Here is a 23049-nt window from a genome sequence, read left to right on the forward strand (position 1 = left end):
TGGATTAGCCATCTAATAAATGCTTTTATTAAAGAGACATATGATTAGTTGTGTAATAAATGTTTTAATTAAAAGAGATCATTTCATCTTTTTCTAAGTCCTCTTTGAAAACGTCCCAAATTGTTCTTCATTTAAAAAAATAGATATATACTTTTAAAGGGAATGCTGATTTTTAGAGATACATGGAACAATACTTAGATGTGAGATGACACACCACATGCTTCAGAGTAATCTGGAATCAGGGAGTGGAAGGGGATCAGGAGAGGCAAACTTGGCCAAGAGTTGATCACTACTGAGGCTTGGAAATGAATGTCTAGGGTATATTAGACCTGCCAACTTCTGTGTATGTTTTAATTCCTTAATAAATAGTTTAAAAGAGTTTAAATGTTATAAAAAGAAGTTACAACTTAATTTTTTCCTGAGTACTGTCAACTCACATCTCAGCTGAGAAAGAAGAGGAATGATCAACTATAGATTTCATAGAAATTACTATGCGCCCTTTCATGTCTTCATGAACTCATGACTTTGTCTAATAAATGTGCATTCATCATTTGCTATTGTGTTAGAATCAACCTCACATGAGAAATAAAATTAGGAGGGAAAAAAGAGGATCTGATTTGAAAAAAAAATCATTGCAATCATTGCATTAGCTATGCAGGAACAACTCGGAGAAAAGCAAACCTCACGTATCATTGAAATGAACGTCCTTTGAAAACACTTTTCAGCTGATGTTGTTGGTGTGGGTAACAGTAATAGGACTTTTCACACACAGATGGTTAGAATCTGGTTGGAATCTGAATGCCATCACTCAGAGGAGCAGAAAGCAGTTTGAAGGACCCCAGACAACACCTCAAGGGAAACACAGTGAGATACAGACCAGAGTCCCCACAGGGACAAGAAGAACCAACAAAGGGTGACCGCTCTGCCACCGGACTTAAACCACAGAGCAGCTCGCCCCCACAACCATCAAATAATGCAGAGAAGGCAGGAACTGGCGGCGTTCACCATGGGTCACCGCCACTGAAAGAGCAGGAAATCACTCCCAAAGGAAACACCCACCTGTTGGCCATACAACCGCTCCAAGAAACCAGAGCCATCCCTGCCAAGAGGCCTCAGGCAAGAGTCCTTCCGGAGTTCAGTCTCCAAGCCCTCTTCATCCTCCATGTTCTGAGTAAGAATTTCCACACTGAGTAAGAATTGGGGTCATTCCAATTACACCCCAAGATAGTATCAGAATGATAGGTAAAAATAAGCCTGGCTTTCTGGCCCGGCAGCCAAAGCACACAGTGCTACAGGGAGAGAACGGGCTGATTGCGATCTCTCGCGGTTGTGACGTCTTCTTGGAGAGCCCCGAGGGCAGTTGGAGCAGTGTCACCAGATTGCGCTACTGAGAAAGCACGGGGGAGGAGCACAGGTGTGCTCACGGTGACCTGGGCTTTCCTGGGAAGCGAGAGGATGGGTCCGTCTCTCCATGACACTTGGGACAGAACAAAAGAGGGTACGGGATGAGCCAGGCTGGCTGACGTGAGAAAGCTGAAGTCACTGGGTCTAACTGGTGGACTGTACAGTGGCAGAGCCCCAGAATCACACAAAAACTCAGAGGTGGGAGAAGTTTAAAAAGTCGCTAGTGTCAATCCCTGCCCTGGTGGAGGAGTCAAGGGACAGTTTGCATGTGGTGCTTTAGACTCTCCCTAACCTCCATCAACAACCCTCCAGGTTGCCCCAAACTAAACACACACTCTAAAGAGAAAATAGGGCTTGCTCCTCACATGCTGCTTCAAGGAGGGCTTCTGTCACCCCTGACGAAGAGATCAGCATCCTATGTAGGAATTTGAGAAGCACCCCTTCCCATCCCACCCTCCCAGCAGTCAGTGCTTAAACTGATCCTACAAGGGGTAAACATCATTAGAGACTAGGACTGCACGGCCCCACTGAGAATGGCACCCTCTGAAAACGTTTTCCTCACCATTTGATAATAATCAGCCTGAAAAAGTTGTTATTTCTTTTAAGCCGGTAATTAATTTCTTGAATCTGCACAAAGGAAGCGATCCCCAATATGATAAAAGTTCTACACAAAACTATGTTTCCACAACTGTCTTTAAAATAGCAAATGACCGGAAACTCTGGGAGAATAGTAATAGATGCTATATCCATTCAATTTGAAAATGTTTGGCTATTTAAAATGTGTTCACATAGAGAATGGAGGGGTATGAAAAAGATGCTGATAATGTAAAAACGTTAGGAAATCAGGATGTTGAATTCCCTATTTATTGGGCTCAATTTGTGCATTTTTAAGAAGACCTACCTATTCATAACAATGACTAGAAATGGTCCCACTTACACGCGGCATCTAGGATAATCAAATTCGTAGGGACAGAAAACACAACAGTGGTTATCAGGATCTGGGGAAGGTGCTAGCAGGGAGGTACTGGTTAATGGGTACAAAGTCTTAGTCTGGGATGATGAAAAAGCTCTGAAGACAAATGGTGGTGATGGCTGCACAACAACATGAATGCACTTAACGCCACCAAACTACACATTTAAAATGGTTAAAATGGTAAATGTTATATTATGTATATTTTACCACAATGAAAAAAATGCACAAAAATATGACTAGAAGGAAATAAACTAAAAGTTAAGAGAAGCTGTATTTGAGTGAGGGAACTTTGCGTGCCTTTTTTTCTCACTTCTAGTTTTCTGTATCCTTTAAATGTATACAAGAAATACATCTAGCTCATCATGGAAAAAGCCAATAAACCGTATTTTTAAAAAACAAATGTCAAATGAGAGTGAAAAAAAACGTCTAATGTCTTTCTACAATGCTTTGCCTTGACTGCCCATTTTACAGAGGAGGAAACTGAGGCTCGTAGAGGCTGACGACTTCTCAGGACCACAGAGTGTGTTGGCGGGGATGGTTTTGATGGTAATGACCATTGCAACCTCAAGCCATTTACACTGAATGTGACCAACACAATTGCCAGGACTAGACATTCCTTTTGCCCTCAGACATAAGCTTCTCCAAGACGTAGAGGAAAAGCCTGTCTATTAATTGGAATTCCAACTAGCCTCTACCTTCCTTAAGTTTTCAGCTTTCATGAGAAAGAAACAATTGGTTTAAAAAAAAAAAAAAAAGCTCTTGGATTTAATCCAAAAAAGACAACCTCTTGACGGACCCCGTAGCCAGCCAACAAACTTCAGCGAACTTCCTCCACTCTCTGCTTCTCAGGATTAGGACCCTGAGGCCTTGAAACTGAATCATTAAAGGACTCAGTTATGCTCAAGATGTGGGACACCCTGAGGTAGGAAATTTAGACTCATCTATGTTGGAATGGTTTTTTTACCGTGAGGGCTATTAGCAATTTAATATCATAATTTCGTTCATTTTCATTAGAATGGTGAGTTATCCGGAGCACCTATTCCTCCCACATTCTGATAGTTTTTCACTTCATATAAGGCAGTAGAGCATCCAAGGGACTTGTATCCAAGGGTCTGACTGCTTCGACGATGAAGGTGAATTTCACTTGACGTCCGAGGCATCCCTTTGCTTGGTGTCCCTTCACTCCCATTCACTTTAATTTCCCCTGATCACCAGCTCACTGACCTTTGTACCCCTGGAAATGAAAAATCTGACAGTCCATGTCCAGCACAAGAAATATTCATGAGCCCTTTGCTAAATCCACTGAAACAAAGGAAAGCAATTCTGATATCCAGCATCTAGTAATTAAAGAACAACGCCTCATTAGTAATAGAGAGAACATAGGGCAATGAGAGGTCTGAGCCAGAACTCCTGCCGAGCCTTGAGAACCAGCTTGGTCAGTGGAGGAGACAAGTTGATACCAGTGAGTCAGTCAAGGCTAGTGTACACTGAACGCCATGGATCCAGAGCACGTTCTGTGAATCAACACTGAACTGTGCTCTGGGTCCCAAGGGCTGTGGAAGTCACAACAACAAGATGGGACACCTGGAGGACAAGCCATGATGGAGAATGCACGGCCCCAGGTCTACACAGTCTTAGGGAGGAGGCCTCATCTCAAATGTCAACTCTGATCGATGGAGGCTGCGTTGAGAAGGCCCTGAGGCTCCCATCTCAGTGAGCAGGAAAAGTGGTGTCTGTGCTAAGGTGGAGGGAGGACGGAACGACAGAACGACAGACACTGTGCCAGGCACTTGCCAGCCAGGACCCAAACTCTCATGAAAATTACTTTTCCAAAGTAAGAGCCTGCCTGGGCAACACCCAATCTTAGTCAAAAGCAAGAGGAAGGTGAAACTTGCTTTCAGCAAACCAAGCTTCCCTCTGACACTGCCCTTCTCCCAGTCTCCAGGCACCCAAATAATGTTTCAGTAATTGACATTTCAAACCAAAATGTCCTCCTAAGGAGCTTGAGAACTGAGGCTGCTAGTCAGTGGGAGGAGCTGAGGGAAGGAATTCTGCTTACTCTCATCGGTGGGAATGAACTCTGGCTCCAACAGAAGGAAATCCCTGAATCTGAAGAAGGAATTCGTGTTTCCACTGCTTGATCCTACCAGCCCTAACTCTGACTTCCTTCCTCTGTTACAAGCACGAACACAAAGATCTTTCACAAAATCTGGAGGAACTGAGCGGAGAGCCCCAGGATCCATAGAAGCCTAAGCAGAAGCACCATACTGGGCCCAGGAGAGAAGTCCCATGGTCTTTTCTCTGGGTTTATTGCCTTCCACCTAGAAGCTACTAGTCCACCTAAACAGTCCTTTCTCTCACCCTAGACCTGGGTTCCAGGTGCCAACGAGGACGGAAGGACAGAGAACAACGGACCCAAACAATGGAAGAAGAATGAATTCTGTGGAGCCAAAACGTAGATATCAGCCTTCTGAGGGTTTTCCACATGTGTTCCATTTGATTTCATCCCATGGAGAGAGGTACCCCTCAAAACCTCTCTTCTCCCTCAAAGTCCCAAGGATTGCTATTCTAAAGCAGAAGGTATTAGGTCTCTGGCAGCCCCGTTCAGGTCTCTGAAGCCTTCTACACACACAGGGACATCTGAGGGTGGGAGAAGGGAGTTAGAAAAGGAGAGGGACGGCCAGCCAGAGACCATCTTTCTTCCTTCATCAAGACAGAAGCTTGGACAAAAAGCAGAAGAATTTGGACAAGGCTCTCCCCATTTCATGTCTGGGGTATCACCGAGTCAGGGCCAAAGGCAAGACTCAAGCTCATTGCTAAGAAAACTAGATCCAGTTAGCAGGGAGAGCCCACCGGGGGAGAGCGCCACCTCTGGTCTTGCCGCATCTGCTCACCTTCCTTAGGAAACTGACACAAGGGCACCGGACCATCCTTTCCACCCCATCCTGAAACAAAGGAGTTTGGAGGCTACCCTTACAAACCTCTAGGTGTCTAGACTTACTTCTCTGCCTTCCAATATTTCTAATAAGTGGACGAACCGATAGCTGACTCTGAGCCTGCAAGGCTGTAAGGTCCCCCCAGAGACAGATCTTTCTGAGTCAGTCTGCAGCCGGGGAGGATAAAAGGCAGTCGCCCCAGCCTTTTCATGGAGGCAGCTGCTCTTCTTAAGCCTTGTAGCTAAGTCGACCTCACCCAGGGAAACTGTCACCCCCGAGCTGATTCTAGTCCACCCAGTCAGGACATGTTGCCTCTACTGGGACTCCAACCCAGCTCTGCCTTCTCAGCCTGGTTACTCCCTCATCCTTGTCCCCCCAGGGGGAGAATGGCACGTACACAGCACAGGCAAATTGCAAAGGCTTTAGGCCAGGCCGACTCTGGTATAAATCACAGCTCAGTCATTTTTGGCTGAAAAACTCAGCAAATTACTTAATCCCTCTGTGTCTCCAACTGTAATAGGAGGATCATAACACCAACCTCATTGGTATTCTATTACCTCCACTAGAATGGGGCTTCACAAAGGGGAGCTGCCAGGATGTGCAATGCCAGAGCACTCCATTCACAAAGCGGCCTATGCATATGACGCCCTCTAGAGTTGTGCGAGGTTAACTGCATGCAGCAGCCCTGCAGCAGAGCCGGGTTTTCTGTCCTATCCCTTAATCTGGACTAAATGCCCAGAATAGTGCCTGACTCAAAGCAGAACTCAATAACCTATGTTGGGTGAATGAATAGGACCTTGGTAAGGACTCCAATAAACAACTTATATAAAGAGCCTAGTTTGGGGGTGGATGCTCAGTAAACGGAAGCACTGATCACTGCTGTCAATGATGTGCTGAGTACAACAGAAATAACCCTTCCCCAGAGCCTGGCTTTTGGGCTTGAATGTTGAGGGCCATTCTCCGCCAGGCCCTCAGCTCCTGAAGAAAATTGCTTTTCTCACATCCTCCCATTCAGCTGCTGGAGACTTTGCCCTGCCCTCCTCTTGGCCTGGCCTGTCCCTTTCCTATCCCCAGCCCAGCTCTGACTGAAGCCTGACCTCAAAGCCACTACAGGACAACAGAGCTGCCATCTGGCTCCATGCGGACAGCTGTCTCATCTTCATGTAAAAGTCAGGACTTTCCTCTCCTTTGCCTATTCTTGGCTCCTTCATTTGGCACCAGGGCCACTGTTCAGTAGCCAGCCCTACTCAAAGGCCACAACTGCTTCTTGGAAATGGCACAGACCTGAAAACAAGGGGCCCAAACATCTCTGCCAACAGGGACATTGCACAACGCCAGCACCGTGTTCCGGGTGAAGGGAACTCAGCTTCAAAGAGGAGGGCAGGTGCTCGTCCCTGCACTCGGGGAGCCTGCATGTACTTTTAAGTGTCTCTCATTCAAAGGGACAGATTTGGTTTTGAAAGTCAGACAACCCTGGCTTCAGCCCAGGCGTGCCTCTCCTTCCCCACCATCACCACACCCACAGGGACAATCTCCTTTCGGGGGACAATAGGTGGCTGCCACCTTTGTGTAATATGAACAATGTCAGGAAGGAACCCACCCCAGAAATATGACCTCCCTGGATGCCTGGGATTCCACTATTAGTGATTCACTCCTTTGGGTCGAGCACCACCCATTCTCTGGCTGTCCTGGGAAACATTAATTCTCCTGGGAGGGATAATGAATTAAGTTCCTAACACTTGGAATGAAAAAATTCATCAGACATTTTATTTCCTCCTGATAGGAGAGCTATGTGGGTGCTTGGCCCATGGGGTTGGGGGTGGGGGGTCTTGCAGGAATCAGAGAGAAAGGTATGCTTTGCAGTGGAATTTCATTAGCATCACCAGGTTTCCTAGATCTGGGCCTGTCTGCTCCCCGCTCAAAGGCAGCTGACTCTGGAGCTGTTGATTTTCGTGAGTTACTCACCAAAAGATTCAGGGAGACAACATACACAAAGGGCTAACTCTGTACCCCAATATGTAATCAGAACCCAACAAATATGAGTCTGACCCCCTCCTCTCATAAATGGAAAGAAACATTTGTCTTGAGGGAGAGGGATGGTCCATGCCTGCCCCTCATCTTCTGGGAAAGGCAGGTCAAAGAATCACGGTTCCTTCACCACTGCTGTGGGAGAGGAAGAGAGGGCTGAGTGCAAGTGTTTGAGAATCGCTCCGTGGGGACCTAGTCTCCTGGTCCCAAGGCTGTGAGAGTTTGAAGAGTCTCTTGCTTCGTGTCGATCCTACCCTGCTTCCCAGCTCTGTGAATTCTCGCCTGCTCTGGGCCTCAAGAGGCTGACCTCTAGGGACTGTATTACCAGCCTTCTTTGTCCTCTGCCTTCTAGTTATACCCAGCCAATGCAAGGTCCAAGGGGAAGACTGGGAGATGGGAGGAGAGGCAGGCAAGCGACTTATTTCCCCTACTCCCTCCCTACTGGCCAGGGTTGTGGCAGAAGGTGTATCCCCCGAGCTATGGTCACAGATCCCGGGAGGCAGCCCACTCCTCTCCCGTGGCTCCAGTGCTCACTGGAGTCAGCTACCCTGGGGTGGAAAAGACTGCTCCCTCTTGCTAGCCCGAGTGCATGGCCAATTCTTACTGGCCTCCATCCCTTTACTTCCCCTCCACCAACATTGTTTTGAAGACTAAATGGGATTCCAGATGCAGTTTCTTCACCAAGACTTGCTGCAAGATGACACACCCATGAGAAGAAGCTCCCCTTTGGGTAAAGCCATGTAGATCAAGGTCAAAATTAACCCATACTCAGCTGGTCCATTCTCAGGACCCCTGGGCTCAACCTGGATGTCCAGATACACTTTCTCCAACTGCAGTAACACTTCCTCCATCTGGAGCAAGGATTTTTTAAGGAAGATTTCTTCTCCTTTTGGTTTCTTATGGTCACTTTAGTCACTTCTTTGGTCACTGGGAGTTTCCCCTGTAAGTCTCCATGTTGGTCGAGCCTAGGAGTATTCAATCAAAGAAGTTACATTTTTCCAAGAAAGAACAAAAAATACACAGAACCAGGTGTGTCCTCACTAGCCTCTTTCTTGTTTGAAATGATCCAATTCACACTTTAAACGAGAATGCTGGTTGTTCCCCAGTCTTGGAACCTCCACATGACCAAAGGAAAAAAAAACTGTAAGAGCTGAAAGGCCCCATAAAGTTCACCATGGGGTACAGCAAACCTCCCCATTTCCAAAAGTTGAAAGGGATCTGTCCAAGGTCACATCAGTGACAGAGCCTGGGGGGCCAAAACGCCAGCATTCCTGGCACCAGGGATCAGTAGCCTTCCTACCGCTCCAAGGACGTGAGCAGTCCACCTACCCAGTCAGAGCTCTTAAGACTACTTAACTGGATTTACTTAACTGTTTCCCTTCTATGACCCAGGTAGAGCCCACATCCAACTGAATTTACTTACCTGTTCTTCCTAAAAGATTGTAAGCTCCATGCGGGCAGGAATCAAGCCTTGCTCACTATTTTACCCATAGCCTCTGCTTCTGCAACTGGAACATTAATTCTCTCTTGAATGAAAGATTTAATCTGTGTGCAGCACCTTATACTTTGAGGCATCAGATACTTTCAAACACATTCACTTCCCCCAGCCCTCACCAGCGAGCGTCGATTAAGGGACCAAAGTCACAAGCCTTTAGAAGAAGCCCCTCAAGGCTATCCTGGTAGAAATCACACGGTGGGGGCTCTCACTCCTGAGATTTGTATACAGGAGAAATCTGAGTCAAATGAACATCCAGAGAAGTTTTGGAAAGAAATAAACGCACAGAGATGGCGCCAAAGAGCGGGGTGGGTCTGTTTTCACAAAAGGCAGCCACTGTTCATCTAATAGCTGCCATTATTGAGTGTTTACTTCCTACCAGGTGCAATCTGCATCTCCATACATCATCTCAATTGATCCCTAAACTGCCACGCAAGTAAAGTATCCTGTTTCCTGATTTATAGATGAGGAAATCAAGCTCAGAGAGGTTAAGTCACTTACCCAAGATCACACCGCTTCCACATCTGCGACCATCCCTCTTCACTATTTTGCATCTTCCAAGAGAAGCCTGGATTTTCTTAAAACACCAGTTAATAATAGCCTGCCTTCCCCTTCCCCTCATCTACCACAATCCAGTTCCAAAGTTGAAATTAGGGGAGAGGAGGAGATGTTGACAAAGCATAAAGTTTAAGACAATCAGTTTGGTTTGTTCTGAGAAGCTGCTTTGAACCAAAAGAGGAGCTAGGGCTTACGGGGTGGTTTGCACGAAATGGAAACTGCAGTTGCAAGAAAGTCCAGTCCTCAGAACCATCCTTTCCGTTCCTACCCCCTTGTCTATAGAACACTATCTGGACTCATCAAAACAAAATGCTTTCAATTCATTAAATCATTTGAGCTGCTCAACAACCCTGAGGTAAGGAAAGATTACTATCACGATTTTAAGATGAGGAGATATCAGCTTAAGGAGGTTAAGTTACTTGTCGGAGTTCATACAGCTACTAAGAGAAGGAGACAGATTCCAACCCAAGCCTTCTCGTACCGGGATCAGTTCTTCCCCTGCAGCGAGGCTTGTGGAGAGAATTGTGAGGGATGTGGACTAGAGGAAAAGAGTAGCCTTGGCACTGACCCAGCCTTCTGCAAACCACAACCTCAGCCTCCACCAGAGCTTTGCAGGTGATCTAATTACTCTTTGTTAACACCAGCCAAGATGGCTGCCAAGCTCAAGACACAACACGTTGTTCTGCGCTGACCCTGGGGCTTTCTGGGAATGACCGTGGCCTTTGCTGGCCGGGTCTGGAAGGAGAGCAGAGCTCTCTTCTGACCACAGAAAGCTGTAAGGCACACGAGTTGGCCACAGGACAGAGTTGGGGCAACATTATGCTAACTCGGGGAGCCTACACTGTGGTGGCCTACATGTAAAATCCCACTCATGCTTTATGTCCAGAGGACACAGACCTGAGATGCTGTATGTGGACATATCTTTGAGTACTTACTGTTTTCCAGGTACTGAGAACTGTGTATTGATTGCCTCCTTTAATCTTTTTAAAAAGAAGTTTTCCACCTTTATTATGGTATAATTCCTGTACAGTAAACTACACATATTTCAGATGTACAATTTGATGAATTCTGATAGACGTATACACCTACGAAACCATCACCACAATCAAGATAGCTAACATATCCATCACTCCCCAAGAGGTGCAAACTATGAACTCCCAATTTATCCCTTCCCACCCCCTTTACCCTCTGATAACTATAAGTTTGTTCTCTATGTCTAAGTCTCTTTCTGTTTTGTAGGTAAGTTCATTTGTGATTCCATATATAAGCGATATCATATGGTATTTTTCTTCCTCTTTCTCAATTACTTCACTTAGAATGACAATCTCCAAGTCCATCTATGTTGCTGCAAATGGCATTATTTTATTCTCTCTTATGGCTGAGCAGTATTCCATTGTGCATATATATCACAACTTCTTTATCCAGTCATCTGTTGATGGACATTTAAGTTGTTTCCATGTCTTGACTACTGTACATAGTACTGCTGTGAACACTGGGGTGCATGTATCTTTCCAAATTATATTTTTCTTTGGATATATGCCCTGGATTGGCATTGCTGGATCATATGGTAAGTTTATTTTTAGTTCGTTAAGTAATCTCCATACTGTCCTCCATAGTGGCCGCATCAGTTTACATTCCCACCAACAGTTACCAAACATTTAGAGAAGAGTTAACACCTATCCTTCTGAAACTATTCCAAAAAACCGTAGAGGAAGGAATATTTCTGAACTCATTCTATGAAGCCACCATCACCCTCATACCCAAACCAGACAAGATATCACAAAAATAGAAAATTACAGGCCAATATCACTTATGAATATAGATGCAAAAATCCTCAACAAAATACTAGCAAATTGACTACAACAATGCCTCCTTTAATCTTAATGGCTCTGTGAGGTAGAAACTATTTTAGCCCTATTTTACGATGAGGATACTGTCTCAGAGAAGGTGAGTAATTTGCCCAAGGCACACAGCCAAAAAGTGCTGGGACCAAGATGATGACCATGAGCTGGTAGTAACAATTCTAATTCTAGCCTAAGAGCTCCTTGAAAGAAGACATCAAAACTTGGGTTTAGCTTTTTTAATCATGAAATATTTCAAACATAGAAAAGTGTATAATATTACCAACACCTGGGTAGCAAACACTAATACACAGTTAAAGCTGAAGTCTCTGCACATCTCCCTAATCTTAATCCTTTACTTCCTCACCCTTCCCTGAGAAAATGAGTCATTCATTCATGTATCAGTGTTTATAAACTACCCACTCCACACCATAAGTGGCTTCTAGATGCTGAATTGTTTTAAGCATTTTCCTGAATTGGGAGTTCATCATTTCCATCCCTCTTCGGTACCTGTACCATATGTTCAGGTATCCATTCACAATATTTGGCTTTTGTTTCTTGATTTGACCTTTGTATGAATAGTAGAACATTTCTAAATCCTTCTGAAATATCATGTCATAATAACCTTTCTCTTTGAGAAAAAGAGACAGAGACAGAGAGAGATCATCCAATGAGTACATTACTCATAGCAATAATAAATGCATTGAGTTGAACTGAAAAAACATACTCCTTCTCAATCAAAGAAAAAATAGAAGCTTCTCACTTTATCCTGAACAATCTCATTTCAAATGGGCTTATCGATAATTTGGTGAAGGTATGCGGGTTATGGAAGCTGATACTGCAACCTGTCCTAACTAAAATCCAAACTAAGATCACTTTGGAAAATGACAGTGATAATAGTACAACGCTACATCTGTACAGTGTGTTGTCATTTTAAAGGCATTTTCAGAAACATTACTATATCTCAGGATCATAGCATGTTAGAGCAAAGAGAAGAAAGGGAGCACCAAGTCCAGCAGGTTTCAGAGTTCATTTTACCAGCAGAATACATTTTTTCCAAACAGAATCTTACCTAGAAAAGCTCTGGTTTAAATAAGAGTGGAGAGTCCAGAGGCTTTCCCCCAACACAGCCTTCTCCTTACCTCCTCTGATCCTTGAGACAACTGTGGAGACCCACAGCTCCAGAGAAAGGTCTTGTCTACACACTTTATTTTACAGATAGAGAGACTAAGGTGAATGAAAAGGGGGAGCAGAGCTTGCATCCACTGGCTCTCTGCTATATGCCTAACATGCATTTCTCATTTAATCTTGCCAACAGAGGACCAAAAACATAACATAACTGGCCAAAGATCACACAGTTGTGGTTTTAAAAGTCCACAGAAGTGCCAATAAGTATTAGGCAGAGTTAAGATTTAAAGATCAAAGCTTTCTGGCTAAAATCTGGAACAGGACAAGAATGCCCACTCTCATCACTTCTATTCAACATAATATTGGAAGTCCTAGGCATAGCAATCAGACAAGAAAAAGAAATAAAAGGTAGCCAAATTGGAAGGGAAGAGGTAAAATTGTCATTATATGCAGGCGACATGATACCATAAATAAAAAACCCTAAAGACACCATACAAAAATGATAAGAACTGATAAACGAATTCAGCAAGGTAGCAGGATACAAGATCAGGATACAGTAATATGTTGCATTTCTTTACACTCACAATGAGATATCGGAAAGAGAAAGTTTTAAAAAATCCATTTCAAAATCACATCCAAAAAAAAAAATACTTAGGAATAAATAAGAGGCAAAAGACTTATACACTGAGAACTATAAAACACTGATAAATGAAATTGAAGATGATTCAAAGAAATGGAAAGATATCCCATGCTCTTGGATTGGAAGAATTAATATTATTAAAATGGCCATACTACCCAAAGCAATCTACGAATTTAATAAGATCCCTATCAGTTATCCATGACATTTTTCAAAGAACTAGAACAAATAATCTTAAAATTCGTATGGCACCAGAAAAGACCCAGTATTGCCAAAGCAATCCCGAGGAAAAAGAATAAAGCTGGAGTCATAACCCTCTCAGACTGCAGGTAATACTACAGAGCTACAGTAATCAAAATAGCATGGTATTGGCACAAAAACAGATGTATGGAGCTATAGAAGAGAACAGAGAACCCAGAAATAAACCCACATACCTACAGTCAATTAATCTTCAACAAAGGAGGCAGGAACATACAATGGAGAAAAGACAGTCTCTTCAGTAAGTAGTATATGGAAAACTGGACAGCCACATGTAAATCAATGAAGTTAGAACACTCCCTCACACCATACACTAAAATAAACTCAATACATCTTAAAGACTTAAATATAAAACACAACAGCATAAAACTCCTAGAAGAGAACATAAGCAAAACATTCTCTGACATAAATCTAGCAATGTTTTCTTAGATCAGTCTCCCAAGGCAAAAGAAATAAAAGCAAAAATAAACAAATGAGACATAATCAAACTTATAAGCTCTGCACAGCAAAGGAAGCCATAAACAAAGTGAAAGATAATCTATGGACTGGGAGAAGATATTTGCAAATGATGCAACTGATGAGGGCTTCATTTCCAAAATATACAAACAGCTCATACAGCTCAATATCAAAAAACAGACAACCCAATAAAAAAATGGGCAGAAGATCTAAATAAACATTTCTCCAAAGAAGACATATAGATGGCCAACAGGCACATGAAAAGATGTTCAACATTGCTAATTATCAGAGAAATGCAAATCAAAACTACAATGAGGTATCACCTCCCAATGGTCAGAATGGCCATCATCAAAAAGTCTACAAACAATAAATGCTGGAGAAGGTATGGAGAAAAGGGAACCCTTCTACACTGTTGGTGAGAATGTAAATTGGTACAGCCACTATGGAAAACAGTATGGTGATTCCTTAAAAAACTAAAAATAGAGTTACATATGATCCAGCAATCCCAACCTGGGCATATATCTAGAAAAGTTGAAAACTCTAATCAGAAAAGATACATGTACCCCAATGTTCACAGAAGCACTATTTGTAATAGCCAAGACATGAAAGCAACCAAAGTGTCCATTGAGAGATGAACAGATAAAGAAGATGTGGTGTATATATATATACAATGGAATACTAGCCATCTGCAGCAACATGGATGGTCCTAGAGATTATCATAGTAAGTGAAGTAAGTCAGACAGGGAAAGACAAATATTATATGATATCACTTACTGTGGGTGATATCACTGAAAAATGATACAGATGAACTTATTTACAAAGACAGAAACAGATTCAGACACAGAAAACAAACTTGTGGTTACCAAAGGGGAAAGTTATGGGGGAGGGATAAATTAGGAGTTTGGGATTAAGATACACACTACTATATATAAAATAGGTAAACAACAAGGTCCTATTGTATAGCACAGGGAACTATATATTCAATATCTTGTAATAACCTATAATGGAAAAGAATCTGAAAAAGAATATATAATATATATATATATATATATATATATATATATATATATATATATATATATAAAATATATATATATACACATACACACACACATACACACACATATATAGAATCATTTTATTATACACCAGAAACTAATACAACATTGTAAATCAACTATAATTCAATGAAAATAAACAAAAATTTTTAAAAGATTTAAAATCAATCTTAGTCAAACACCCCACTGCAGCCTCACTTCTCTTCACTACAGTCTAGCTGGACAGATCTTTCTGAATTTATCTTCCAAAAGTAGGCCCAGTCCAAAGACATACTTGTGACCTTATTGGATGCAGCTGGGTGAAGATATGGCCACTTGGAGGCCATAATAGGTCAGGCCCTTGGTAAAAATGTGGTATGGATCATCTGCCTAAAGCTCCCTTCTCCCCTTCCTTGGGGAGCCCTGTCCACTCCCTTCCAGCCCCCTGCCCTGCATCCCCAAGACCCTCTTGCTGGTCTATAAGATCCACTGACATCAGCTTTCCTCTCTCTTTCCCCAGGGCATGCTTTCAGTCCAGTTCTTCCACACCTTGATCCCCACCCCCTGAAAGTGCCCCAGTGTCATCCAGGATTACTTATTGCCTTCACTTATTTTAAATATGCCTGTCCTTGAGGTAGCACACAGAGTAGTGTTAATGGTGGGAATTTTAGGTGCCAGATTAGGCCAGTGAGAGGGATATTTATCGAGAAGACAATCCATGGTTGATTCCTCAAGAATGCCACACAAATAACTATAGTTCCAAATCCTTTAATATACAATGTATTCATATTGGCATTTGAGGAGCCTTGGGATCTTTGTCTTCAGGGCCTTTCACAGAGGGAAAGGGAGACTGAGAAGCAGGCTCACCTTGACTTTGAGCCCAAGTACCTCCTTTTTTTTACCATGAGTGATAGCAAACACTCATCAAATATTCCACGTGCTCCTGTATATTTCCCAGCCTGCCTTCCATCTAGGTTGGGGCCATGTGACTAGCTCTGGCTACAAACTGTGGGCATAAGTGACATGTGCCACTCCTGAGATGAAGCAGTTAATGGCTGATGTGCCTCCTCCATTTCTCTCTTCCTCCATCTCAATGTGTTGAAGGTCATTTGTTCTAGATGGTGCATCTATAAGAAGGAGGAGGGCTAACCAGCTTTACCAGGTATCTGGTGAGTGAGAAGTCAATGTTTATTATATGAAGTCATTGAAATGTTAGGGTTGTTTATTGCTGCAGCATAGCAGAGCCTATCCAGACTAATACACCATGTAAAATGATGTTTGAAGAGTGTTTGTGCTGAAAAGGACTGTTGGTGCTAATTTTCCATTCCCTGTAACTCAAAAAGTTAGAAAAGAAAAATCAACATTTCCCAGACACCCTTGAAGGTATGGTTCTAGAAGAAAATTAGGTTCCCCTAAATGTGTGAAGCAGCAATATGATTGAAACATGAATGTTTAGAGGCATTTCAGCCTCTGGAGTCCTCATTCCAGTGTCCAATCACCAGCCTTATGGGTTCCAGAGGTACTTGTGGTGAAAGCAGATGGGGCACCAGCTTTATAATCTCTGGATCACAGCTATTCGAGTTTTGTATTCCTCTAGCCCTTACAACTGTTCTATAAACTCCTAATCCCCTGAATTGAATCCATTTCTGCTTAAAATACCCAGAATTGTATCTGTTTCCTTCACTGAACTCTGAATAAATCCACATGGCTTTAAAAAATTTGAATCCCTTTGGAAAAAGGTAATATAGCAACAAGGCAGGTGGTGTTGAGCATTCCAAAGGCTCAGACCAGAGGAAAGTTAGATTCTCTGACATCTCAGAAGTTTGGAGGGGAAAAATGTTGTAGGATGAATTTTCACAAAACCATGAATTCATTTTAAAAACATAGTATCAAGTGATTTAATGCAAATCCTTCACATTACAATTGAAAATGTGAAGGATGCTCAAAGAATCTAAGTCCTTTCTCCAAGGTGGCATAGCCAGTAAAGGCAGAACTGTGGTTCAAACTGAGGTCCCCTGAATGCAGATCCTACTAACCACTTTCCAGACTCCATCATGAAACCCATTCACCAGCCACCAGGGACTCCTCATCTGCATATCCCTCTACCTGGCCCACAAGCACCCCCAACACTCCATATGCTTCACTCATGCACACAAACATACCCTATGACTGGCTCCCTGTGCACCCTCCCAAGGGCAGCAAGTGTGAGCCTGTGCAGATAGCTGGTGAGCATGCACAGAAAGCCAACCCAATTCTGCAGGATTGGGAGAAGGTTGAGCTTTCAACAATGTCCTAGGGTAAGCAAACAGGAAGCTGTCAGCACTTGACCTGGCTTTGCAGGATCAAGAGAAAACATACAATCTTAAGAATTAACCCCGACCACCAAGAGGGAACAAGAAGTGTGGAGCAGGTGTATCCATAGAAGAAGTCTCAGAAGCCTCAGAAACCCTAGCAGTACTGACAGAAGGTATTTCTCTCCCAAAGCCAATCAGTGAAGACTGGAGGAGGTGACTGTTTCTTCAGATGGGTAGACAGCAGTGAAAGACTTCAAGGAACATGAAAATTGAGGATATGTTACACCACCAAGGAACACTATTATTTTCCAGTAACTAACCACAAAGAAATAGAGCTGTGACTTGTTCAATGAAGAATTCAATTTTTAAGGAAGCTCATTGATCTGCAAGAAAACACAAAATGACAATTCAATGAAATCAGGAAAGCAGTACACAAATAAAACAAGTTTAATAGAGAAATATAAATCATAAAAGAGAACTGAGCAGAAATTCTGGAGCTGAAGAATATAATAAATGATATGAAAAATGCAATAGAGAGCATACACATCAGACTTGATCGGGCAGAAGAAAGAATGTGAAATAAAAAACAAATCATTTGAAATTATCCAGTCAGAGAGGAACAAAGAAAAAAAAGAATGAAAAAGAGTGAAAAAAATCTTCATGAATTATCAGATACCATCAAGCAAAACAATCTACATATTATTGGATTTCCATATGAAGAAGAGAAGGAGAAGGGGATAGTAAACTTATTTAAAGAAATAATGCCCAAGAACTTCCCAAATCTGGAAAAAGATTGGAATCCAAGTTCATGAAGCTCATATGTCCCAAAAAGATTCAATCCAAAAAGATCTTCTCTAAGACACATTATAAGAAACTATCTAAAGTCAAAGACAAAGAGAGAATTTTTTAAAAAGCAGAGAAAAAAAATTCCTCACATACAAGGATATCCCCATAAGACTATCAATGAATTGCTCAGCTTAAACTTTTCAGGCCAGAAGAGAATGGAATAATATATTTTAAATGCTGAAAGAAAAAAAAAAACCTGCCAACCAAGAACACATTACCCAGAAAAGGAGGTTTTATTGAGAAGGACACAAATAAATGGAAAGATATTCTGTGTTCATGGACTGGAAGAAATGATATTGTTGAAATGTCCATACTACCCAAAGCAATCTATAGATTCAATGCAATCCTAATGAAAATTTCATTGATATTTTTCACAGAAAGAAAAGAAACAATCCTAAAATTTGTATAGAACTACCAAAGACCCAAAATAGCCAAAGCAATCTTAAGAAAAAAGAACAAAGCTAGAGGCATCACACTTCCTGATCTCAAACTATGTTACAACCTACAGTAATCAAAACAGTATATAGCACTGGCAGAAAAACAGACACATACACCAGTGGAACACAGTAGAGAGCCAGATACATACCCATACATAAATAGTCAACTAATCTTTGATCAGGGCACTGAAAATACACAATGGGGACAGGATGGTCTCTTCAATAAATGGCACTGAGAAAACTGGATGTCCACATGCAAAAGAAAGAAAGTTGACCCCTATTATACACCACTCACAAAAATTAGCTCAAAATGGATTAAAGATTCGAATGCAAGACATGAAACCATAAAACTCCTGGATGAAATCATAGGGGACAAGTTCCTTAACAGTAACATTGGCAATGATTTCTTATAGGACACTAAATGTTCAAGCATCAAAAGTGAAAATAAACAATTGGGATTACATAAAACTAAAAAGCTTCTGCACAGCAAAGGAAACAATCAACAAAATGAAAAGGGAACATATGGAACTGGAGAAAATATTTGCAAACCTTATACCTAATAAGGGTTAATACCCAAACTATATAAGGAAGTCCTACCACTCAATGGGGAAAAAAACAGAACCAAACAACAACAAACCACACACACACACACACACACACACAACACTGATTTTAAAAATGCACAAAGGACCTGAGTAGACATTTTTCCAAAGAAGATCAACAGGTACACAGCATCACTAATATCACGGAAATGCAAATCAAAACCACAATGATATATCACCTCACCAGCGTTAGAATGGCTTTTACCAAAAAGACAACAGATAGCAAGCGTTGGAAAGGATGAGGGGAAAAGAAAAACCCTTGTGCACTATTGGTGAGGATGTAAAATTGGTACAGTCATTATGAAAAACAGTATGGAGGTTCCTCAAAAAATTAAAAATAGAACTACCATATGATCCAGCATTTCCACTTCTGGGGATATAGTAAAAGGAAATGAAATCAATATCTGAAAAAAAAAAATCTACATTACTCACAAGAGCCAAGATAAAGAAACAACTTGAGTGTCTGTTAACAGATGAATGGATTTAAAAAAGATATAGTATGTATATACAATGGAATACTATTCAGCCATGACAAAGAAGGAAATCCTGCCAGTTCCAACATCATGGATTTACCTAGAAGACATTATGCAAAGTGAAATTAACCATACAGAGAAAAATAATGTATGATCTCACTTACATGTAGAATCTTAAAAAAAAAAAAAGTTAAACTCAAAGAAACAGAGAGCAGAATGGTGGTTACAGGGGGCCTAGGAGGTGGGGGAGATGGGAAGAGGCTGGTCAGAGGTTACAAGCCTTCAGTTATAGAGTGAATAAGCTCTGGGGGTCTAATGTACAGCATGGTCACTAGAGTTAGTAATACCATGGTGTGTACTGAAGTTTGCTAAGAAAGTGGACCTTAAGTGTTCTCACTATAAAAAAAAAATTTTTAAGTTACTATGTGAGATGATGGATGTGTTCATTAACAGAACTGTGGTAATTATTTCACAAAGTATACATATGTCAAATCATCACATTGCACACTTTAAACATATACAATTTTATTTGTCAATTATACCTCAATAAAGCTGAAAAAAGTTGAGGCTCCCCTGAAACTCTGACCACAGTTCCTTCTGTCATATACTGCCAGCTTCGAATCTTGGGAGAGAAGGTTCACCTTCCTGAACCACTGCAGACCCACCTGGGTATTTATTAGAGGGCTGGGTGAGGAACTGTCTGCTCTGAGGCTGGCCACATGCTCACAGAATCTAAGATTGTGAAAGACATGCTCGCAATGAAATCTAATGATTGGTATTCATTTTTATGGCAGGGTTTATAAAAAATAAACAGTCCTCATAAAGTGCAGCTGTTGCCAACCTAAAGCCTGTTAAGTGCCTAGATATTTTATTTCAGAGCTAACAACCTGAGTTCCTCACAAGTCTCCAGTAATGATGCCCCGCATGACCTTAAACGTCTTGTGCCTCATTTTCTCTGTCTGTAAAAGGAAGATAATGACACTAAGCCTCTGGATCATGTTGGCAACATGCTTGGAGATCCCCAGATCAAAAGGGTTCTGCCTGGACCAAACAAGATGATGACGGTGCTCAGCATCATTAGTGTTGTTATTATTATTATTGTTGTTGTTTGGGGTGGCCATGTTGCAGCCAGGAAGTAGGCATGACTCCCATGGCTGACTCAGCACCAGGGCAGAATGAGGATGCACTTTAGCACTGCAGAAGCCACTGACGGAGAGACGGCCCATTTCATCGACCTCACATGACAGCATAATCCTTAGCTCCCCACAGTGTGACTCCATGTCATCCCTTGAAGTAGGACCATGCCCAGAGCATCTCCAAGAGGTAAATATTTGTCTTTGGAGAAAGGAAGCCAATGAGTAAGACCCCATCATTTCTTGGGTTATATGGTCCCCCTCATCACAGCCAGGTAAAGAGCCCTGGGATCATACCCAGGAGGCTTTTGGTTGAGTCCCAGCTCCACCAGCTAGAATGAGGTGGCCTTGAACATAAGCCAGAATTTCTCAGAATCATCATTCCCTGATTATAAAATAAGGATATTAAACTAAAGTAATCCCTTGGTCTCTTAGTTCTGATTTTTAGGTATCCTAAAAATCATGACAGAGGATTCTGCCCACTTATATAAGGCCTTGCCTGGCACATTTCTTCAGAGTTGAATGACAGTATCAGTCACTGCTCTTCCAACAGGCTGTTGGCCCCTTCCCCACACTCAAGAAGTCTGGACAAGGAAACATACTGAACTTGTTTTGAAATTTACCAGCATACTGGGGACTCAAAATAGAAAGCCAAATTCTATGTAGTAGTAAACACTTATGGTGATCTTCAAAGTACGCTCACGCAGGACCGTGGCCTGCCTTTATGTGATCTGTGGGCAAAAGGTGCCCCATCAGGTTGGATGAATTTGAAAAGAAACCTCCTCTGGATGCACGCTGCTCTGTGGACACACGGCTTATAACCAGACTATACTCTTTAAAGAAAAAGGCATCCCTACCCCCAGGTGGGTACAGGCTGGCGCCAGAGCCCATCTTGATGAGTGGAACATGGGCTGGATTTCAAATCCCAAGTGCCTTGGCCAACACTTTTGTGCGGTATACACACCATACAACCACACATAGCAGCCCTGGATCTGTTGACTCCTCAGGGTTCAACTGATCCCCCTCATGAATCTCAGGAGGTCAATCAATGGGAGGCATCCTGCCTACACCTCCACTGATCATTACCTGCTTTACACGATACTGGCCATCCTTGAAATTTTTCATCTGAACAAAATGGGACTGTAAAAAGCTTGCTAATCATTGTGTATATATAACATAGAAATATATAAAAGGAGCTTTTGTTTGGAGATATGCAAAAGCTTAAAACTAGAAAACATCTTCTTGGGCCATGGTAGTTTAGAGACATAAGTATAGTTGGTAAGAATGTTCAGTCAATCTGAACTGAGAACTGCAAAAATTCATTTTTTTCCCTCTTTCTCCAATTGGAGGTACTTTCTGCCTGGGATCCCTATTCTGGACAATGTAGAACTATTCATGTGTATGTATAGCTGAATCACTTTGCTGTACACTTGAAACTAACATTGTAAATTGACTACACATCAATAAAAAATGAGAATTTAAAAAATGTAGAACTGTTCAACTAGTTACTTTCAAGTAAACTAAGTCAAAATCAGTGGGTTTTAACCACAGTTTCAACTCAGTGTGTGCATGTGTGTATGCGTGAGACAGGAATGTCCCCCTGTGTATAGGGTAGAAGGAAGTTACCTCACTGTCTGCATCTGCTTGGCCCCATGCTGGCCTCTGGCTTCAAATGTAACTCACCTCATCTGGTCCTTACTCACATCCCATGCTGGCAGATTGTCTGAGATGCAACTGTGTTCTCATCAGATGCCTGAAGCATCATTCGCCCTCTATCTTCCACCATGGGGCCCACACACATTCAGGCAAGAAGCCCCTGTAGGCCTCCCAGCTCTCCTTTCTTGTTTTCTCTTTCTTCTTCTCCCCTCTCTTCTTCCCCTCACTACTTCCCAGCCCTCCCTAACCCTCCCCTTTCTTCTCTCTCCTCTCCTCTCCTCTCTTCCCTTCCATTCCCTGCCTCTCCCCTTCTTCTTCTCCTCTTTCTCCTCCTCCTCTTCCATACACACACTTGATGCCACTGGGACATTCAGATGCCTCCCCCTCAGCATTCTGGGGCCTTAGGAGGCTGTCTCTACACTTTTTTTTCCCCACTAGACATACCGCCATTTCTACTCTATGGCAGCCTTTCTATGATGGACAGAGAACTTACCTGAAGCATGAAAGCTCCCCAGATTGTTCACTGGGAAGCTTGACACAGATCCTCTTGACTTCAAGGCAGAGCTTATCATGCCTCATGCCCCCGCCACCCGCCAAGATTCATCTTGAGGGGTGAAGGGAGGCACAAAGCGGGGCCACTCACACTCACATCTAACCCTCTGACTTCATCTCTACCTCTCTTCTTCCCCCAGGAACAGAGGTCAGTGGTGAGGGAAGGAACTGGCTGGTTACATCTACTGTGCGAATCTTCCATCTGAACCCTCAGCACTTGAACTTAAAACTAAATACGTGCCACCTTAGTCTGGAAGCTCCACCATGCCGTCAATGGGAAAAGGTCCCCAGGATGCAAGCAAGTT

Source organism: Camelus bactrianus, chromosome 10 (assembly GCF_048773025.1).
Source record: "Camelus bactrianus isolate YW-2024 breed Bactrian camel chromosome 10, ASM4877302v1, whole genome shotgun sequence".
Lineage (NCBI taxonomy): Eukaryota > Metazoa > Chordata > Mammalia > Artiodactyla > Camelidae > Camelus > Camelus bactrianus.